Here is a 20902-nt window from a genome sequence, read left to right as displayed (position 1 = left end):
ACAAATGTGCCCAGCGAAAGTGGGGCATAGTGGGGGGATAATTGGACACAGTCCGATGTATTCAAATATGATTCTACGCTCCTTCTGAACTATTCTTAATTCTATGTTAACAAATAAAACAATTAAAAAAATTACCGAACATCCTTATTTTAAAATATTTATTTATTTTAAAGAAATATTTATTTATTTTAAAGAAACAGTCGACAATGATTTAATATTTTTTTTTTAAATACAGTTTAAAGCCATACCAGCAAAGTTTTTAAATAAAAATCATACATATTATTAAATTGTGTAAATGTGTATTTGTAAGTGTAGATGTGTGTTTATGTGTATTAGTGTGGAAGTAAGTGTTCAGGAGGGTGCATCATTAAATAGTAAGTGGGATCGTATCGCAGTCAGAAATAATAAGTCTTAATTTATTTTTAAATAAATTAAGGGGTATGTAAAATATATCAATTGATGAAAAAAAACATTATAATTAGAGCAAGAACGATAGAGGAAAGAGTGTTGTGCATAGTTAGTGCACAGACTGGCAGATGGAATAAATACTTATTTCTTGTCACGCGAAAGGGGACATTAAGATTAATTTTGGAGAGTAGGTTAAAAGAGTATACTTTATTATTTAATAATTTATGTAAATAGCATAATTCAGATACAATGCGTATATTTTCAAGGGTAAAAAATCCGTTTTGTTTGGCAGATTGGCTGTAAGTACAAAGCGTTTTATTGTTTTTATAATCTAGGTGTTTAAAAAATGTTCGTTGAACATTTCCAATCCTTTCTTTGTTTGTTATGTATTGTGGGCTTTACACAACGTTCTCAAATAAGAAATATTGTTCTCATTCCCTTCAAAAGCGCAGAAATCGCAAATATAAACCGAATCTTCTGTGGCGTTCTAATTTTAAATGTGACATTTGGCGCGACCACCTGTTTCTCGGAGCGCGGGAGTTGCGAGCGGTTTGATCGGCGAATTGCGCCGTCGGGGGAGGGAGACGGAAACGTTCAAGTTCGAATCGTGCGTGAGGCGATCTGTTCCTAATTTAAAAGTTCCACAATTACACAGGGATGTCATAAAGTATTTGCGTATAGCGTTCGGCTTCGCTCGCGCAAGTGCAAATGAGATGGCGAAAAATGAAATGGAGCGAGTCGTTTGAAAAATGGGTCCGATAAAAAAATTGAGATTGAATTAAACACGCGTATAAAGTTACGTAGCGGTATAAAATAAGCCACCGTTTGTAAGTTTTGGCCGCGGTTTTGGTTTCGGCAATTCCAATTTTTTTATAAACCCTCTCATGAGGGAATATCTCGCCTCGTGCGCACTCCATATCACCGAAGCACTCTCATGCCTATGCCTCGATTATGATGGGAAGATAAAGACATCATACCTTTACCTTGGCGGTAGAGTTGAAGATAAATTCCCTCTTACGATTACAAAGATATACTACTGACCCCCCACCTTCAAGTTGTGGGTAGGTACATCGATATGAAACAAGGGGAAGCGTACGTCAAGGTACACATATCTACGCTCTAAAATGACATAGCTTCAAAATTACGTCATAGTTAAAGACAAAATTCTCCCGACCGATTACAAAGATATACTACCGATACCCCCACCATCAAGTTTTGATGTAAGTACATCGGTTTATACCGACGAGTCTAGAACACCTCGATACGTTTATCTACGCATTAAAAGTGCCAAAAATTTTGTTCCATCGAGCATTTTTTCCTTTAGTTATGATTTATCAAAATTTATAATCGTTTCGAGGTTGGCACTTTTTTTCTTAAAAGCCTATTAAAATAATGTGAGAGAGAAATAAGTTAATTTTGTAGTCGAATTCAATTCCGACATTACTGTCAGTTTAATAAAACGAACGCCTAGATGTGAAAATAATGTCGCTAGGTTCTGTCCTATTAACATATAAGAGTATCTAGGCATGAGGCAGTTACCACTGTAAAAAAAATAATTTAGTTATTACATTTTTTTCCATCTGTTTTACTACCTTTCCGAGTATATGTATTGAGATGTTAAAGAAGCCGACTTTGTATTCAATCGGTAGATACATACAAACGACCGTTAAGCGTACCTTCTAGGTGATTTCCAAAAGTCATACAAAGTTCGTGTTCAAGCGAGCATCTTTTGCTTGAATTGGGATTTATTGAAGTTAATAATCGCTTTGAAGTGAGCACTTTTTATTACAGAAGCCTATTTGATTTAATTTAGAATCTTTAAAATGTTAATGACGTAAGAAACTCGGACTATTTTTTTGCGGCCATTCATTGGCTTATTTCGATCATATGATGTCGATATGACAAGTAGGTAGAACATACCGAGGTAGATACAGATAGTACAGAAATAAGTATACCGTCTCGATATAGACAGATGAAGAAAACGTTCATAATGGAGGCACTGGTCCGAACCAACGAGTTGTACATGGTTATGAGTGTACGGGGATTATCTAAAAACCTGCCAGTTCGAAGAATAAAACCCAGCATCTTCAGTACAACGTCGCAAGTTCTCTCGACGATAAAATAAAGTACTTACCGATGAAGATTGCGTTTACAATCGCGGCCTTGGAATCCCAGCAAATGTCAAATGTTTTTCTTATCCCAAAATAGTTTTAGAATCAGTGATCATCTGTCAATTATTGCGTCATCATTATTGCAATGACAGGCGATGTCAAGTAAACGTAGCCGTTAAAACTGTATGGATGTTTGTTTTGACGTAAAATTTAATGGCTAACTTGTCAATGGCCAAGATTTAACTGGAGCTTTACAAGCAAAATAGGTTAGTGTAAATTTAATGTTCTTGTATAAAATAGATAATATATTACGATGGATTAACTTATATTTACATATAAGTTACTAATTGAACATACTTGGCACACTTCCACCCTCTAATGGGCATCTTCAGACTGGACAATAATTGACAATAAATAATTTAAATAAAATAGATAGTCGACAGTTACTTATGATCGAGCTACAGGACGACAAAGACCTGACGCCTTGTAAAGTATGCAAGCGTGGTTAAGGCTCTCAGGAGTCATCCGCAGTATATGGCATAGGGTACGTTTTCTGATGGGTAGTAACCTCGAAACCGGTCGAAGTGTAATTAAAAAAATTAAGTGGTTTATACACATTTATAAACAAATAAGTGTAAAATGTCATACCACAAAGTGAAAAATGTTTTTGATAACAATAATACATAAAATTTTACTTCATTTTATCTAGAAAGTTAAATTAAATTATCTGCATGAAAAATATAATATTTATCCAACTTTTTTTTCTAAACATGTTTAATTACCGGTGCCGACAAAGATATTTTGAATTTTCATACAAATATAAACATTTTCATACATATATATCGATATTAGTTTAGACCTCAGACAAAACTTACTCTTCCATACCGATAACCATAGAACCAACTATGGTTTTCATTCCCCTATGCCCAGTATTCTTAGGTCTGCCAACAAACATACCAGTCTTGATTTCTTTGATAACAAGTTGTCTTCTTTCAAACGATCACTGAATCAAATTTAATTATAAACACCTCTCTCCCGCTTCCACTCCCACCGAGTCTACTATATACGAGTACCATTGTGTCGTTCTACTTTTTTTTATAATCATTTTCTATGTATAAATATGTCCTTAATAATGCCCATTGGGCGTATATATAAATAAATAAATAAGGTATATACACAAAAAATCAACATATGCTGGAATTGAAGAAACATGGGGGTGTTCACAATGGAGTCATGGTCCCGACCCTGATGTATGTGAGCGAAATATGGACTTGGACCGAATGCTGTCGAAATGCGATATTTCAGGCGAATGTATGGTAAAACTATGTAAGACAGACATTAGTAAATACAGTCTCAGTACATACTCAGGCAACCGTGTCGCCTCCGCTTGATAACAGTTGTCACCGAAGTTTGCTGCGAACGTTCCCTTATTACTTCATTCCTTACAAAGTCAAACCGCCGCACACGCTAAATTCTTTTGAGACACATATTCTCAAAAAAAAGAGATGAAAATATGGTATTAGTATTCGATAAAAAAATATTAGGGAGGTATTTGGTGCTGTCAACCAAAACGGAGTGTGGAGGAGACGGTTTGATCATGAATTAGAGGCACTGTATGGCGAACCTAACATTGCGCAATTCATCGAAATAAGAAGATTACAATGGTTGGGCCATGTGCACAGAATGAATGATAACCGTACCCCAAAAAAGATTCTTTATACCACTCCGGAAGGCAGACGAAGCAGAGGCAGACCAAAATTAAGATGGCTGGATAATAGAGACGTAGAACTGAGATGGACCTTATATGCATTTTCAAAATACTTAATGCTTTAAGTGATGTCCCATCTCTGTTGCAATCAATTTCTTTCATGTTCCCAACCGTGTCACCAGAAGTCAAAATCTGCTATTTATAAAATCTTCTAAGAGCAACTTTGGTTTTTATGCCCCAATGTCCAGAATGTGTAGATTATTAGTCAATTCATCACACGACTTGGAATTCTTTGGGATAGATCTTCAGCTTTTCGTAGATCTCTTCGCGACTAAACAGTGTGGGATGAAGTTGGATTGGCATGGTTTAGATCAAAGTTTTAGGTCTTTCGTTTTTTTAAATATATTGCATACAATTATTGTTTTGCCCTTGTTTGTCTTTGCTAAATAGTTTTATGTTCTTTTTGTTCAGTTTCTTGCATTTTTGTTTCTTCATGTAACTGTTGTAATTGGCTTAGGCCGTATATATAATAAATAAATAATGTGGTAAGTGACATTAGAGCGATTGGCTTGACGAACTGGAGAAGAGCCGCAGGGTGCAGAGACGAATGTAGACAAATTGAGGAGGCCAGAGCCCATAACGGGCTGTAGTGTCACTGATGATGATTCTCAAAAATCTATCACAACATTTCATTGGTTGATTAAAAAAAAACATCATTTTATTTTTTATTGTTCTAATTTTTACGGCGTAAAATTAAACAATTTTTATATCATATTTCCCGTACCACTGAACTTCTCCGTTCTCAATGTAAAAATATTTATACTTTTAGTTTATTTCAAACAACAGGTGTGTCTTATGCATTTTATCCGTGCGGGAATTAAACCCCGACCCTCCGTCGCGCACCGGTGATCAACCACCGGACATCTGCCACTGTGGGATACACGATATAGCTATTCTTACACGGTACTAATAGAGGATAGACTGCTTATTTACTATTTAATCATACGTTCACGGTACAGTAATCTTAATATTATCAATGAAAAGTTCAGTTCACTCTGCATGTAATTTGTGTATTTTTTCGTCAATATAGTAAACTACAGTGGTGGTTAAGGCTGTAGTCTGGTAAAACGAACGCAAAATTAGGAAATCATACGATTTTTACATTTTAAAACGAATGTTACGCTAAAGATTACGACAAGTCTTGCAGCTACTGAGCGCATGGACGGTTGGAATTCTAGACCCCATTTACTAAATTAAAATATTTTAACATATTACAACAGAGATGAAGAACATTTAAGAGAAGGTAATATATAATTCCAGGCATCTACAGGGCTTATGACCTGTCAATGGCTGGTTTAAGTGGCCACTTTACAAACTGTGTAACATTCACCATTCTGCCTAAATTTGAACATCTATATTCCTTCAATTCTTTCATCTGTTGATGTTTGTGAAGTTAAAGAGCTGAAACCTTTATTTATGCGGGTGAGATTCATCTAATTGAATTATTTCACCTACATACTAGGCCACCACCTTTAAGTGGCCACTTAAACCAGCCATTGACAGGTCATAAGCCCTGTAGATGCCTGGACTTCTATATTACCTTCTCTTAAATGTTCTTCATCTCTGTTGTAATATGTTAATATAAACAGCTCCCTAGGGAGTTAAATCCAGTCCTTGTCTACAAAAATTTGGACAAACTCAAAATATTGTTGAGATATTTTAGATTTAGTATAATACATAAAGTATTATATAAATTAATAAAAATAAAATTGTCACATTATTTTCAAACTAAACTTTTTTGACAAAGTGTGAGCATGTCCAAATGCTTGCAGACTGGCTGGATTTTCTCCTCAGGCAGTTGTTCATATTTAAATTTGTTGCAACAGAGAGGGAAAACATTTTTGAGAAGGGAAATGGGAGTCTTGGAATTTACAGGGCGTATGACCTGTCATTGGCTGGTTTAAGTGGCCGGTTTACACGCTGTGTAACATTCACCATCCTGTCTATGTTTAAACATCCACATTTCCTCAACCCTTCCATCTGTTGACTTTTGTGAAGTAAGAGAGCTGAAACCTTTATTATGTGGGTGAGATTCTTTCGGCCGAACCAAATCATCTACCGCGCAACTGTAAAGATAGATAGATAACAGATCTGATAGTGTAGTCAGTTCCAGGATGCAGAACTGAGTTCGCACAGAGGCACTCCTTACATGTTGGTCCAAGATCCTTCAATCTTCTAACCAAGGAACTACAAAACATCAAATTACTGGTACAGTTTAAAGTGGGTTTGAGGTCTTGAATTAGCATGGAAGGAGCAGATAGACACATTCTTTTTTTAAAAAAATTACAAATAAATGCATACTGCAAATAAATCATATTTTCGTAATTATATTTCTATGTAAATAATATATGTATGGAAAAATAAACAAATATATATATTTATTTTTTTTTAATGCCTTGACTCCCATATTCCCTTCTCAAAAATGTTTTCCCTCTCTGTTGCAACAAATTTAAATGTAAACTTTTTTGGCTCAACTTGCTGTTAATAAATGAAAATATTCGCGAAACCGATCGTCACAATAAATTTGTAGAAATGTTTTTGATTTCGCTACCAAAAATGATATTGTCGAAACATTAAAATATTCAAAAATAAGACTCTTTGCAGACGATGCCTTAATATATATATCGGGAGAAAATGATTAAACATTTATGGACAGACTAAATCATGATCTTAATAGTGTATCACTGTGGCTAAAAATTAATTAATTAAAATTAAATGTTAACAAAACTAAATATATGAATATAGGAAACAAAAGAATAGAAATTACACCATCAATTGTAATAGAAAATGAAAAACTTAATGAAGTCACTGAAATTAAATATTTAGGTGTAATGTTGGATTTAAAACTTACATTTCACCAAAACGCTAAGATGGTAATAAATAAGATTGCAAAAAAAATATCAATTTTGGGAAGGATCAGAAGATTTATTGATAAGGACTCTTGCAAAACTATTTACAAAGCAATTATTGAACCACACGTTGACTACTGTAGTAGCATTTTATTTTTATCAAACAAAGAAAACATAGATAAACTAACTGTATTACAAAATAAAGCCTTTAGAATCATTTTGAAAAAAAACAGATACACGAGGGTAAAGTCGATGGTAAATGAAATGAAATTATTAACATATAAACAAAGAATATTTTACAATACAATGATATTTGTTCATAAAATTATAAACTCCAATAAAAAAAAACAGAATTTTGGAAAAAAATTGATCGGAACCAGCATGAACACGATCACAATACTAGAGAAAAGAACAAAATTAGACTTCCATTTAGGAAAAAGGCAAAGTCACAAAATTCAATTTTATTTAAAGCAATTAAAAAGTATTACGAAATGGAAAAAAATATTTATGAAGAAAAAAACATATCAAAATTTAAAATAATGGTCAAGACATATGTGATAAACAATTTATAAATTAAATATATTTGCAATGTTATTATTAGAACACACATAACAATATGTATGATATGTGTGCCCGCCCTACTTTAAGATTTAAATAAAAAAAAATATATAAAAAAATCAGTTTCCAAGTGCTAGTATAGAGGAACTTAATAAAAAATCTCGAAATAGCCGCCTTGTTTACGCACTCTCGCGACTTGCAACCAGATGCACGTATAAAAATATATTCTTCTGTTTATGCCTAAGAGCTAGTTTATACTGAGATTAAAAGAGATTCAGAACATTTCAGAAAGGGGAATCAAGAAGTCTTATAATTTAAGGGCTAACGAGACGTCCAGTAAACATTTTTTATTTATTTTTTTATTAATAGATTTAAGAAAAGGTACATGTTAAAATTCTATACATATCTATTTTTATACATCTAGTAAATGTTATTTATTCATTTATTTATTTAACTTTTTGTACATAATGTTATTTGTACATTGGCGGGCTTATTGCCAAATGGCAATTTCTTCCAACCAACCAATAAAATAAAAGTTTTATTTTTATAATTCAAGTTACAGAATATATTCAATAGAAAAAAAAATAATAAAAAGTTAAAAATGTTTAAAAATAGAAATAGACGTATTTGTTTATAAATTACCTTAAATCAAAACTATTACTCAATGGGAAAAAGGAAAAAAGAGGAAAGAGGAAAAAGGAAAGGAGGAGAGATTAAGGAAGAGAAAGGAGATGTTTCTTCAGACGTGATTTAAACAGAGATAATGTAGTAACATTTTTGATGGTGGATGGGAGATGATTCCACAGTCGAGCCGCATGGACACTATATGAGTTAGAGAAGAAAGAGGAATTGTGTATGGGTATTAAGAGAGTGCCTTGAGAATGAGAACGAAGAGGTAAACCATGAACTGATAAGCGTTGAAATTTTTCACGCAGGTATATAGGAGTGTTAGGACTTTGAAGTACATTGAACAGAAGTGAGAGGGAGTGATAGTCTCTTCGCTGTCTAATTTTGAGCCATTTCAGTTGCCTACGATAATCAGAAATGTGGTCATATTTCCTAAGACCAAAAATGTACCTTATGCATGTATTCTGTTATCGAGTTGCTCACAGCTTAAATCAGTCATGGAAACATCAGCGTAATCTAGAATGGGTAGTAGTAATGCTTGTACAAGGGTGCATTTAGTACTAATGGGTAAGAATTTTTGCAACCTTCTAAGTGAGTGTAGACTGAAATATATTTTGCGGCTTAATTCATTAGTATGAGCTCGCCAGCAGAGATGTTCATCCATTTGTACTCCTAATTTTTTTACGGATTTCCTGTATTGAATATTGGTACCATTGACAATAAGAGGATTAAGTGAAGGTATGTTTAGCTTACTAAGCAATCTTTGACTACCTGCAAACATAATTTGTGTTTTAGACGGGTTTATTAGCAAACCATACTCTTTTGTCCATGTTGACACGCAATTTAGTGTATTAGACATCGATTCTATTGCTTCGCTGGTGTTTTCAGGTCTGCAATGAAGATATAATTGTAAATCATCTGCATAGAGATGATATGAACAATTGAGACAATCTGCAACCACTGTAACACTCCAAAAAAAGAGACTAACTCTTGTGCTTGGAAAGTGACTTACACTGTTGTAGTTGTTTGTTTATAAGAGTTTATATATTTTGAATATACGAGTATATGAAAAAAAAACACATAGTAAATAAAGAAAAAAAACAAAAAATAATCATAAATTCATACTAATTAACATTTATTGCAGTTTTTACACGTGTTCAAAAAATTTCTTTAGATTTACTTTAAATTTATTTATCGATACATTATTTTTAATTGTTTTTAGTTCACTGGGGAGATTATTATAATTTTGTACACCTTTGAAGACAAAGCTATTTTGACCATGACTTGTGTGGAATTTAGAAATTTTAATATTATTTTGGTATCTGAGTGACTTCATCTCAAATTCTTTGGTTTTTTCTTCTTTATAAATTTGTAAAATGGAATTAATTTTATAAAGAGTGTCTACTGATGAACCTTAAATATGTTATATAGACTTTTCGTATTAAATGTTGAGGGTTTCTTTAAAATTACTTTTATAATTAATCTTTGTACTATTTTATGAGGGTTCAATATATTGGCATATGCACCACCCCATCCTACAATACCATATTGTAACAAAGATTGTACAATTAAGTAATAAGCTTTTTTAAATTGTTGATTTTTAAAATATTCCTTAATTTAATAAATATGTATATATGTACATATCGTGAAGAAATACCATATCCAGTATCAGACAACGACCTATCAGACTTTATACGTTCAAATTATATGTTTTACTAGAAGATGTAATTTTTTTTAAGTTATTTAATTTTTTTTGTTTTTTTTTACAATATACATAGTAAAACAGAGTATTTAAAAAATTAAGGATAATTATATAGCAATGAAATACATATTGACAGTAAAAATAGTAAACCGATAACCATAGAACTAACTATGGTTTTCATTCCCCTATGCCCAGAATTCTTAGGTCTGCCAACAAACATACCAGTCTTGATTTTTATTTTATTATTATTTTATTGAAATAAACGGCACTTAGTGTCTTTTACATATTAGTTACAAATACAATTAAATATACATACATGTAAGCTTAAGTAATACAGAGCATTTAAAAAAATACTATTAATTAACAAATTAAGAAAGTCTAAAAAAGACAAACTATATAAAATAATAAAATATTACCAGTTATAGAATTATCGATAAAAAAGATAATTTGGTATTAGAAATACTTTGAACCAAAAAAAAAAAAAACCAAGAAAACAATTTTGAATAACATTAAAAAAATATAAATATATGTATTATTAATTCAAACTAATACTTAGGTAAATCGTATATATTTATGTATAAAAATATATAATGATGTAAAAAAATGATGAAGAGAAATATTTTGTACTTATAAATTAATTCAAGAAAAGAAACGAAAAAAGAAAAAAAACACTAATAAAGAAGTTTAAAACAATTCTTAACAATAGTAACAAATAGTAACCTTGAACTATTACCAATGAAATTTAGAAGAAGAGCCGTTCTATAAGTACAAAATTTCTTTGATAACAAGTTGTCTTCTTTCAAACGATCACTGAATCAAATTCCATTATAAACACCTCTCTCCGGCTTCCACTCCCACAAAGTCTACCATATACCATTGAGTCTTTCTTTTTTATAATAATTTTCTATGTATAAATATGTTCTTAAAATACCCATTTGGCGTATATATCAATAAATAAACTAAAAAATCCCACATAGGCATGGCCATAGGTACACAAGAAATGTTTATGAATTTTTGCTCATATAATAAATAGACAGGTTTAATATTTTAGTGTAATATATCCAAATAAAATAAAATAAAATATAATTTAAGAGAGAGAAAAGAAAATATTCCGAGAAAGATTATAAGGTACTTTTTTATTTTATGGTAATTAAAAAAGGAAATAAAAAATATTTTTAAAAAAACACAAAAATATTCCTTATTATTAAAGGGCAACTTTAGTTTGAATCCAGGATAGTGCGTGTTTTTTAAAAAAAGGAAAATTTTGAAAGTTTGTGATCAATGAAATATTATCAGTAAAAAAAGAATCAAAAAATTTTGGGCCTATAAAATATGTATGTCTCTGTGCGAGCCTCGTTTTACAATGTGCTATTTCTAACACACGATTCCTTCTTTGACTTGATCTATTTGAATTACTTGTAAATACATTTTGGTTCTTAAATATATATTTTAACCATTGAAAACAATAAATTTGTCTTATACTCGTATCTAAAAGCTTAAACTGGAAAAAGGGAAAAGTGCGATTTTTGTGAAGCATTATTATTAAGATTTTAAGAGTTTCTAATGGTTTTTTTTCTAATCATTGTTAGTTTTCTTTTTCTAATTGTATTTAATATGAGCTAGGACTATCCAAAGTCAGTCCCCAGTTTTATTTATTTGATATTGTATTGTTGTATACCTATTAAACTCACGCCCCTCTTTTCACCCTTTCCCTCTCTTTTTTAACTATTTCTCCCACAACGTAAAATATTTTCATTACCTAATCAGTAAATGTAAGGGTTACTTATTAAAATGCGTGGCATGTTGATTTTATATTTTTGTGCAAAAACTATGGTAAAGGTGTATAGTGGGTTTTGCATGTTGGTTTAATTGGTGTCTTGACGAAGAGACGGGTACGTCTAGGTAGACATAGAAAAGTCGGTATATACAAATATTTAATAACACAAAAAAAAAATAGTACAAAATGTACGTAGTGTTTAAAATTTTCTAAACATTTTGTTTTCAATTTTTTATGTTTTATTTATAAAAAAAAAAAATATTAGCGTTCTTGTAATTTACCCAAATATTTTTATTTTGATGCCCATTTTCAACGAGATGTAAATAACTCACTGTTGGAAAAATGGAAATCAAGTTGGGGTAGAGTGGGGTTCGAACCTCGGACCTCTGATCCGTAAGTCCGCAACACTAGCCACGGGACCACAACCCGATTTAATTATATTAAAGTTAATTATCTCTGTTTATTAAGTTAGTCTTCTTAGTTTATTCTCAAACGTAAAAATGTATTTTTTTTAAAGTATATTGTTAAGTGTCCTCGGCACGAGTGAGGTCACATTATTTTTATTATTAATTATAGTTTGTAAGAAAAAAAATTAATAAATAAATAGATCCTTTTTTTTGATAACATGTTTTTCATTTTCTTGTGAATTTTTTTTTGTTGTAAATATGACATTTCTACTGTATGTTTTTGCCGAAATTTTAATATTAATTATCGGCCATTTGAGGCCGACGGTACTATAAATAATGTTCTATGAAATTTTCGCGAGTGTGAAATATGCCTAACATTTGTCGATCTATTATTGTGAGCGTGTTCTATATAAAAAGTATATTTATGTTACGCACGTAGGTACCACTGCACTAGTGGCCTATATATATAACACACGAATTATATTATTAGTTCCATATGTTATCATGTGTTAACCAAGCAGTGTTGCCACAAATTATTTTAATTTAGTAAATTACTAATCACAATAAAAAATATTATAGGCACGCGACCTTTGCTGGCGCGCCTACATCCCGTGTACTGATTTTTGTCTGCAATATTCTTTCGTTAAATAAGCATCCAAACGGTTTTTGAACTGCTTGACAGAAATTGAATATCGTTACATCCCGTGTACTGATTTTTGTCTGCAATATTCTTTCCTTAAATAAGCATCCACACGGTTTTTGAACTGCTTGACAGAAATGGAATATCGTTACATCCCGTGTACTGATTTTTGTCTGCAATATTCTTTCGTTAAATAAGCATCCAAACGGTTTTTGAACTGCTTGACAGAAATGGAATATCGTTACATCCCGTGTACTGATTTTTGTCTGCAATATTCTTTCGTTAAATAAGCATCCAAACGGTTTTTGAACTGCTTGACAGAAATGGAATATCGTTACATCCCGTGTACTGATTTTTGTCTGCAATATTCTTTCGTTGAATAAGCATCCAAACGGTTTTTGAACTGCAATGGAATATCGTTAAAATTTCGTTAAACTTCAGAAAGCGATTTTTATTTCGGCTAACAGCTATCCATTTATGCCTAAATTCAGACTTAAAATGTTGTAAAAAACGTCTTAGTGAAAAACATTTGTTATCTGGGCATCCAGTTACAAAAAAAAAAAAATTCTACATAAAATGAAAAATTTTCTTCTAAATTCTTATTTGAGCAGTTTTGCATCAACTCATATAGTTTTTTTATAGTCATTTTCTTAACCCTTCTTAAAGATCCTGTAAAAAAACATTAACTTTTTATTGAAACTGTTTTTTAGTGTTCAAAACAACTTTTTTTAAATGTTTATTTTTTTCCAAAGTCGCAAACATATTACAAGTTTTTTTATATAAATACTATGAGAAACATTTGAACTTTCAAGTAGTTAAAAGAAAAATGTCCGACCAGGCCCGACACATAAACTTAAACTCGATTATTTGCTTTTTTTTAGTAAAAAATAATGTTTTTTATGCTGTCTTAACAACTTATAAAAAGATGTAATTACTTAAAACAAATAAAATAATTATGTTGTTATAAAACAAACCTTCTTTTTCTACATCCATGAGTACGACTTATAAACACTACGCCAAACTAACTTAAATCACCAAATCAAAATCGCCGATAACGCAAACGCTGAGAACAAATAAGTGCGGACTCGACAATGACTGGTTTTCAACTGCTTGGGCAGTAATATGCGTGTCGAAATATTTACAAAATAGCTGCCGTATGACGTAACACTTATTTAAGCATTGTAAAAGCTCACTAATAATTTATTTTAGTGAAATTCGTACCTCAGACTTTTGGCCAGTGCTTTGTATGGACGTACTCTTCCGTGCGACGGGTCTAAAACCCCTCGACACGTTTATCTACGCATTAACAGTGTCAAAAATTTTGTTCCACCAAGCAATTTTTCTTTTAATTATGATTTATTCAAATTTATAATAGTTTTGAGGTAGGCACTTTTTTTCTTAAAAGTCTATTAAAAATATCAGAGAGAAATAAGTCTATTTTGAAGTCGAATTAAATTCTGACACAACTGTCAGGTTCGGAAACGAGTGGCTAGATGCAGTGGCTAGACTAGCTAGATGCTGCCCGTTTAACGTACATGAGCATCTAGCCGTAAAATGTTACAAATGTAAAAAATAATTGAGTTTTTATATTTTTTTCCGTCTGATTTACTATTTTCCGGAGTGTACGTATCGAGACGTTAAAGGAGCCGGCTTTGTAGTCGCTCGGTAGATAAATACAGACGATCGTTAAGCATATTTTCTTGGCAATTGTCAAAAGTCTTTTAAAAATCATGTTCAAATGAGCTTTTATTCTTGAATTGGGATTTATTGGAGTATATAATTGCTTTGAAGTGGGCACTTTCTATCACAGAAGCCTATTCAAAATATAAATGAGAACTATTTGAAATATTAATGACGTAAGGAACGCGGACTAATTGTTTGCGGTCATTCATTGGCTTGTTTCGATCATATAATGTCGATATGACAAGTAGGTAGAACATACCGAGGTAAAATACAGATAGTAAGTATACCATCTCGATAAATACAGATGAAGATAGCGATGCGATAGTCCATGCGTTCTGTAGCTGCAAGATGTTGTAAGATATTTATTTATTGAACAGCGCCCTTGAGGTAATTTTCAAAAAATAGCGCTATATATTATTTTTACTATCCAACTATATATATATATATTATAAATGCATAGAATTAAGAATAGTCCAGAAACCGCATACGCACATCAAACAGAAGGCGACTTAACTACTCATAAATGAGTAGGTTTACGTGTTGACCTATTAGTTTCTTTGTAGACGTCGCTCAGTACGCAACTCCTGATTTAAATTCAACTATGCCGTGTTGTGTCCTTTTAAAGTTTAGAAACACTGCTAGGATCTTAAAGAAACAGGATGCAATCACATTTCATGTGTAATTAGCAAATGAATGTGTATATAACAAATGCTTTACTTAAAAATTGAATTTTTTTTTATCTGTCAGATTGTCGAAGAAACAAAATGGAAATTTCGTTAGTGTTGCCAGGGTAGTAAATTTTTTACCTTACTTTGCTCATCTAATGAGAGAATTAATGAAAATTGGATCTCGGATTAAACAACTCTGTGATGGACATTTGACCGACATTATCTTCAAAACCTCAAATATTATTATTTTTTTTATTAAGTTTTATTCATTTTAACAAGTAAATAACATACAAAATTGTATTTTTGTTCCCGCAAAGCCGAAGCTTGTCTGCGGGTTACATTACTTTTTTTTTTTTTTTAATTTATAAGTAAGTACATAGTTTAATAATAATTAAAGAATAAGATATATTTATACACTTAAGTTTCACTTGCTGTTTAATAATTTTTTGACTGTTTTTTTTAAATGAAATTAGGTTTTTTTTCTTCACGATTTTCAGCTGGTATAAATCAATGACAGTTCGCGTACAGCTGGATTTAACATGGTATAAAAAATATCCGTTTAATGTAAAATAAAATTCGTTCTATATTTTAAGTTCATTAATTCAATTACTCTTATTAAATGACCCTTTACTTATCAACTCTGTTGTGTCAATCAATATTTCTGCGTGGGCAATAAAATTTTAGGGAAATTAACAGATTGCTTTTTTTACCTTACATTTGTGTTTTGATTATTTTTTCCCATCAAGCAACATTACGCTGCGACCTCACGAATGCGCATAGTGGGGTAATTATTGGACTGAAATATGTAAATAAAATAATTTCGGTCGAACATCTTATTTGGGAGCCCTGCGTGCGAGAACATCGCTATTTTGAATGAAGACGAGTCGAGTCGGTGCGTATTTCAAGTGAATCCGAGATTTTATAATACATATTTATAATCGGACAATGTTTCTTGCGATTCTAATATGGTGTCGCTGATCAAATTTTAAATTAATAACGCGTAGCGAAAAGTCAAATATAGAGAAGCCAGTTGCACAACAAAAACTTAACCATTTAATATATTAAAATAAAATCAACAATGTTTGATTATGTCCAAATGCTTGCAGACTGGCTGGATTTCCTCCCTAGGGAGTTGTTCATATTTAAATTTATTTCAACAGAGAGGGAAAAATTTTTGAGAAGGGAATATGGAAGTCTAGGCATTTACAGGGCTTATGGCTTATGGCTTATGACTTATGATAAATTTAAATATGAACAACTCCCTAGGGAGGAAATCCAGCCAGTCTGCAAGCATTTGGACATAATCAAACATTGTTGAATTACTACCTGGTAAAAGAAGAAGTATAAAAATTGAAAAATTGTTTTCAGGCGTTGCCTAGTAGGTGATTTGGTTCAGCCGGATGAATCTCACCCACGTGATAAAGGTTTCAGCTCTTTTACTTCACAAAAGTCAACAGATGGAAGAGTTGAGGAAATGTGGATGTTCAAACATAGGCAGAATGGTGAATGTTACACAGTGTGTAAAGTGGCCACTTAAACCAGCCAATGACAGGTCATAAGCCCTGTAAATGCCTAGACTTCCATATTCCCTTTTCAAAAATTTTTCCCTCTCTGTTGAAATAAATTTAAAAATGAAATCACATCGTTTTCATGTACCACTTATAATTTTATAATTTGACTTGTTAATTACAAACTAACAATAACATATATAAAATTTTCACAGTGAGGGTAGAGTGGGCGTGGCTACGGATGTAGAGAAGAAAGGGGGACTTGCAGGATTCTCCTACTACTTTGACATGAGTCTCTTTCATGTATTTTTTTTTTCTTTTTTATAATATGTACGTATTGAATATATTTTTGTTACATTTAAAATAAATTAATTTAATTGAATTGAATTGAATTGAATATGATTCAATTCCGAATACCTGTTGGGACTACTAGACATTATGTCCCATTTCATATAGATATTGCTGCTACTAATTATACAATTAATTCACCTATTTCAAGATTGCACAGTCTAGGGAACCAGATCAGTTGTATTGACATTTTCCACATTAGCCAAATGAAGTTTAAACTTGCTAAAGAAATACTTAGGGATTCTGACTACTGTTTAAGTATAAATTTTAATTTGTAAAAAGATAACAAGAAATGTATAAATAAATACACGACAAATATATTTATAAACGTATGACTATATATTTGTTTTTTTATAGTATTTAAAATTTTAATTTATTTTGTGTATTATAATTTTTAATATTTATTTTTTTAAGGGGTTTATTATTTTGTTTCTTTTTATTTTTATTTTATTTTCTTTTATTTAGGAAACATACAGTACAGTTACAAAGTTTAATATTTTACACAATTAGACCTAATTCTAATGGACCAGTGAAGTTTCCATATTATAAAGCAATTATATGTAAGGTTAATTATGAAAGTATAAAAAAGAGAAGGAAAAAGAAAAACATAAATGAAAGTTGTTTAAAAATTAAAATTTAAGTGAAAAAAAGATATTGTAAAGTTTGTAGTTTGTAGTGAGTATTTACAAATGGAAATAATATTTAAAATTTAGAAAATTTGTAAGAGTAATTAAAAATTAAGAATTGAAATAAAGAATGTAAAACATGCTCAGATGTCAAAGTAAAATAAAATAGTAATAACATTTTTTTTTTTAAAAAAGGAAAAAAAAATATAAACATATTTATTTTAAGGGATTCAAAGAAATGATGAGAAGAATCTTTAAGTGAAATATAAGACAATAAATTTAGGTCAATTTAAAAAACATCTTCAAAATTAATGACCCATTATAGTAAGAGCAGCAATATATTGATTTTATTTACATATATAATATAAGTAATTAAAAGTAGTTTAAAAGTTTAAAAACATGCCAATGCAGCAGAGAAAAAAGAAAAAATAAAGAAGGAATAACAAGTATAGCAAGTAATCTTTAAAATTTTAAAAAGCAATATAAGGAGAAGATTTTATACCAAGAGAAGTCGATAAAATTTTATTAAAGCGATTTTAGTAGTAATACAAATTTCAATAGAGAAATTTGATTTATAATAATAATAATATTAATGTATGTAATTTGAGTGATATAAGAGAAAAAGGGACCAACGGGAGTTTTATTCAAAAGTTTTCGATACACTATTTTTAAATAATTGTATTCCTGTATGATAGATATCCTATATATAGATATATATTTTATTTTAAAAACGGTTGAGAACCCCTGTGCTCTTATCAGGAGACAGTTAGTATTATTCCTAGGGCATTCAATGTACATTGCAACAATCTCAACAAATCAATGATTTATGATTTTTGCTATTTCAAATATACTGTGTTTTCTTTATTTTTATTTTTATAGAAATAAAAATAATAATTTTTGTTTACCTAAGTATGTTAAGTATTTAAATCCCAAAGTTATTATATAGAACAATGTAAAAAACAACTGTGTAATATGTATAGATATATTGTTATTATATTATTTCATAATTTTGTAATAGAACACTGTTTTGTTATATGTATTTATGTTTATGTTTATAAAAGGCATTTGTGCCGTGTATGCACTAATAAATAAATTTAAAAATTTCGTTAAGCTAGTAAATTTTAAAAAAATTGTGCATGTTGTGTTCAAATATCGTCGGTATCGTGTGCGAAAATGTACCAAAAATGCGACATTGACTTTTTTATCTATTTACTATGAAAAAAGTTAAAGAAACCCTATTTTTTTGGGTAAAAAAAAATTTTTTAACCAAGTATCACTTTTGTTCTTATCAAGTTTTAAAATAAAGTGTCAATTTTTTTTTTAACCGCTCTCACGTAAAGTTAAAGAAAATCACACACGTCGCTGTTCTACGACCTCGACGATATAATTGATGAACAACAATATTTCTAAGCATAACAAATTGTGAATATTATACCAATGATATACGTATTGATTATTGTTTGTTAACTATAAAAAATAAAATAAAAAATATATAATAAATAAAAGGTAATTACCGTCACAGAAAATTTTATTATAATGCTATTTATAAAAAAAAAACAATAAAATCGGTTCAGTTTTAAGGTGCGAAAAACGGGACAGCGAAATTGATTGAGTTGATTTGTCGATTTTATATAGCCGTACAGTCCGAGATGCAGTATCTAGGAAAAAATTGCGAGAGAGTGGCAGAAAAACAATGTTCAAATACCGATTCATAAAATTTTTCCAACACCGCATTTCATCTTTAAATGTGAAACAAACTCGGTGAATCTCACCCACATCAATAAAGTTTTCCACTATTTCAATTCACGTTGGTCAACGGGTGGGAGAGTTGCGGAAATGTGGATGTTCAAACAAAGGCATGGTGGTGAATTTTGAACAGTGTGTGAAGTGACCGCTTAAACCAACCGATAAAACCACTCACAGGTGTTTTGACACTAGAATATTTCATAGTCCCTAGACTGGTATCTGACGCGTAAGATTAACAAAAATTATCAAGATACGCTGCAATTTCTGTACCAATGCAGTGCCCTATGCACCATTAGGTTCATAAAGGTAATGATGATGATGATTCTTAATAATCTGCATGCTTCCACTTTCCATTATGTTGTATCCCAACTGAACACAGGGCCCTTGGCCCCATATAGTTAGGGATACGTTTTTTTTGCAATATGTATATTTATATAAATATAAATTAAAAGAATTAAATTTTAAATTTGTGATTGTTAATTTTTTTTTTTAATAAAAATAAATATTATCGTTCTTATAATATACCCAAATATTTCAATTTTGGTGACCGTTTTCAACGAGTTGTAAATAACTCACAATTAGAAAATGGAAATCAAGTTGGGGTAGAGTTGTGTTAGAGCCTCGGACCTCTGATCTGTGAGTCCGCAACACTAGCCACGGGACTACAACCCGAAAATAAATTAAAACAACTTTGTTTTTAATTACTAATTATTTATTTTTTTCACCGACTGGTTTAAAAGCTAAACAAGCTTCTTTCTCGGAAATAAAAAGAATTCATTAGTAAGTAAACCTTGACAAAGAATCTTGTTTAGCTTGGAAACCGGTCGGTGGAGAAAAAAAGTGGTTAAAAACAAAGCTGTTTAATTTATTTTATATAAAAAATCAAAAAATAAATGACAGGCCATAAGCCCTGTAAATGCCTGGACTTACATGTTCCCGTCTCAAAAATGTTTTTCCTCTCTATTGCCAAATAAATTGTTAAATATTAATTATGTTACTTACCTGATTATTGCTGTTAATAAAACTTCAAAATAACAACCAGTATAATTACCACAATAATTTATTTTTCAGTCACTTATTAATTTTGTCTTTCACGCACATTAAATAAAACACTACGCTACTGCTTCATATAATTCATGTATAATTTTAATAATTCGTTCGGTAATTTTGTTTTAAAACAATATTTCGTTATTCGATACCCTCCCGGCAACGAACTGAGTCGAGAGAAACGACCAACCCCACGAAATTCACGGTGACACTGACGTGTGACGTAGTCGGGTATTTTATTTAGTTCTTCGCCTCGTCGCGGGCGGCGCTAGTGTACAAGAACAATTTTCGAATAAAGGAAAGAAAACGGCGGACGAGGAAATTAATTAATGCTATTACTAATTTCATTAGCATGCTATTCAAAATGCCGGTATACTGGAGATATCAAAATAATTTTCTGAGGTATCTTTTCTTAAAGTTGTACAGTCC

The 20902-nt window shown here is 30.9% G+C and overlaps 1 protein-coding gene across 1 annotated transcript in view; it reads right to left on the bottom strand.

Annotated features, from left to right (window-relative positions):
- The window catches only part of LOC148283452 (kin of IRRE-like protein 2), a gene marked incomplete at its 3' end in the record, with an annotated part of 92514 nt that extends 71828 nt beyond the window's left edge, over positions 1 to 20686 (bottom strand). Inside the window, exon 1 of the mRNA XM_088243858.1 lies at positions 20429 to 20686. The remainder of the gene's footprint in view (positions 1 to 20428) is intronic.
- Positions 20687 to 20902: the final 216 nt, after the last annotated feature.

Source organism: Micrasema longulum, unplaced genomic scaffold (assembly GCF_059751315.1).
Source record: "Micrasema longulum isolate JH-2025_06_02 unplaced genomic scaffold, ASM5975131v1 h1tg000237l, whole genome shotgun sequence".
Lineage (NCBI taxonomy): Eukaryota > Metazoa > Arthropoda > Insecta > Trichoptera > Brachycentridae > Micrasema > Micrasema longulum.
Note: the sequence above shows the minus strand (reverse complement) of the source record. Positions and strands in the feature narration are given on the sequence as shown.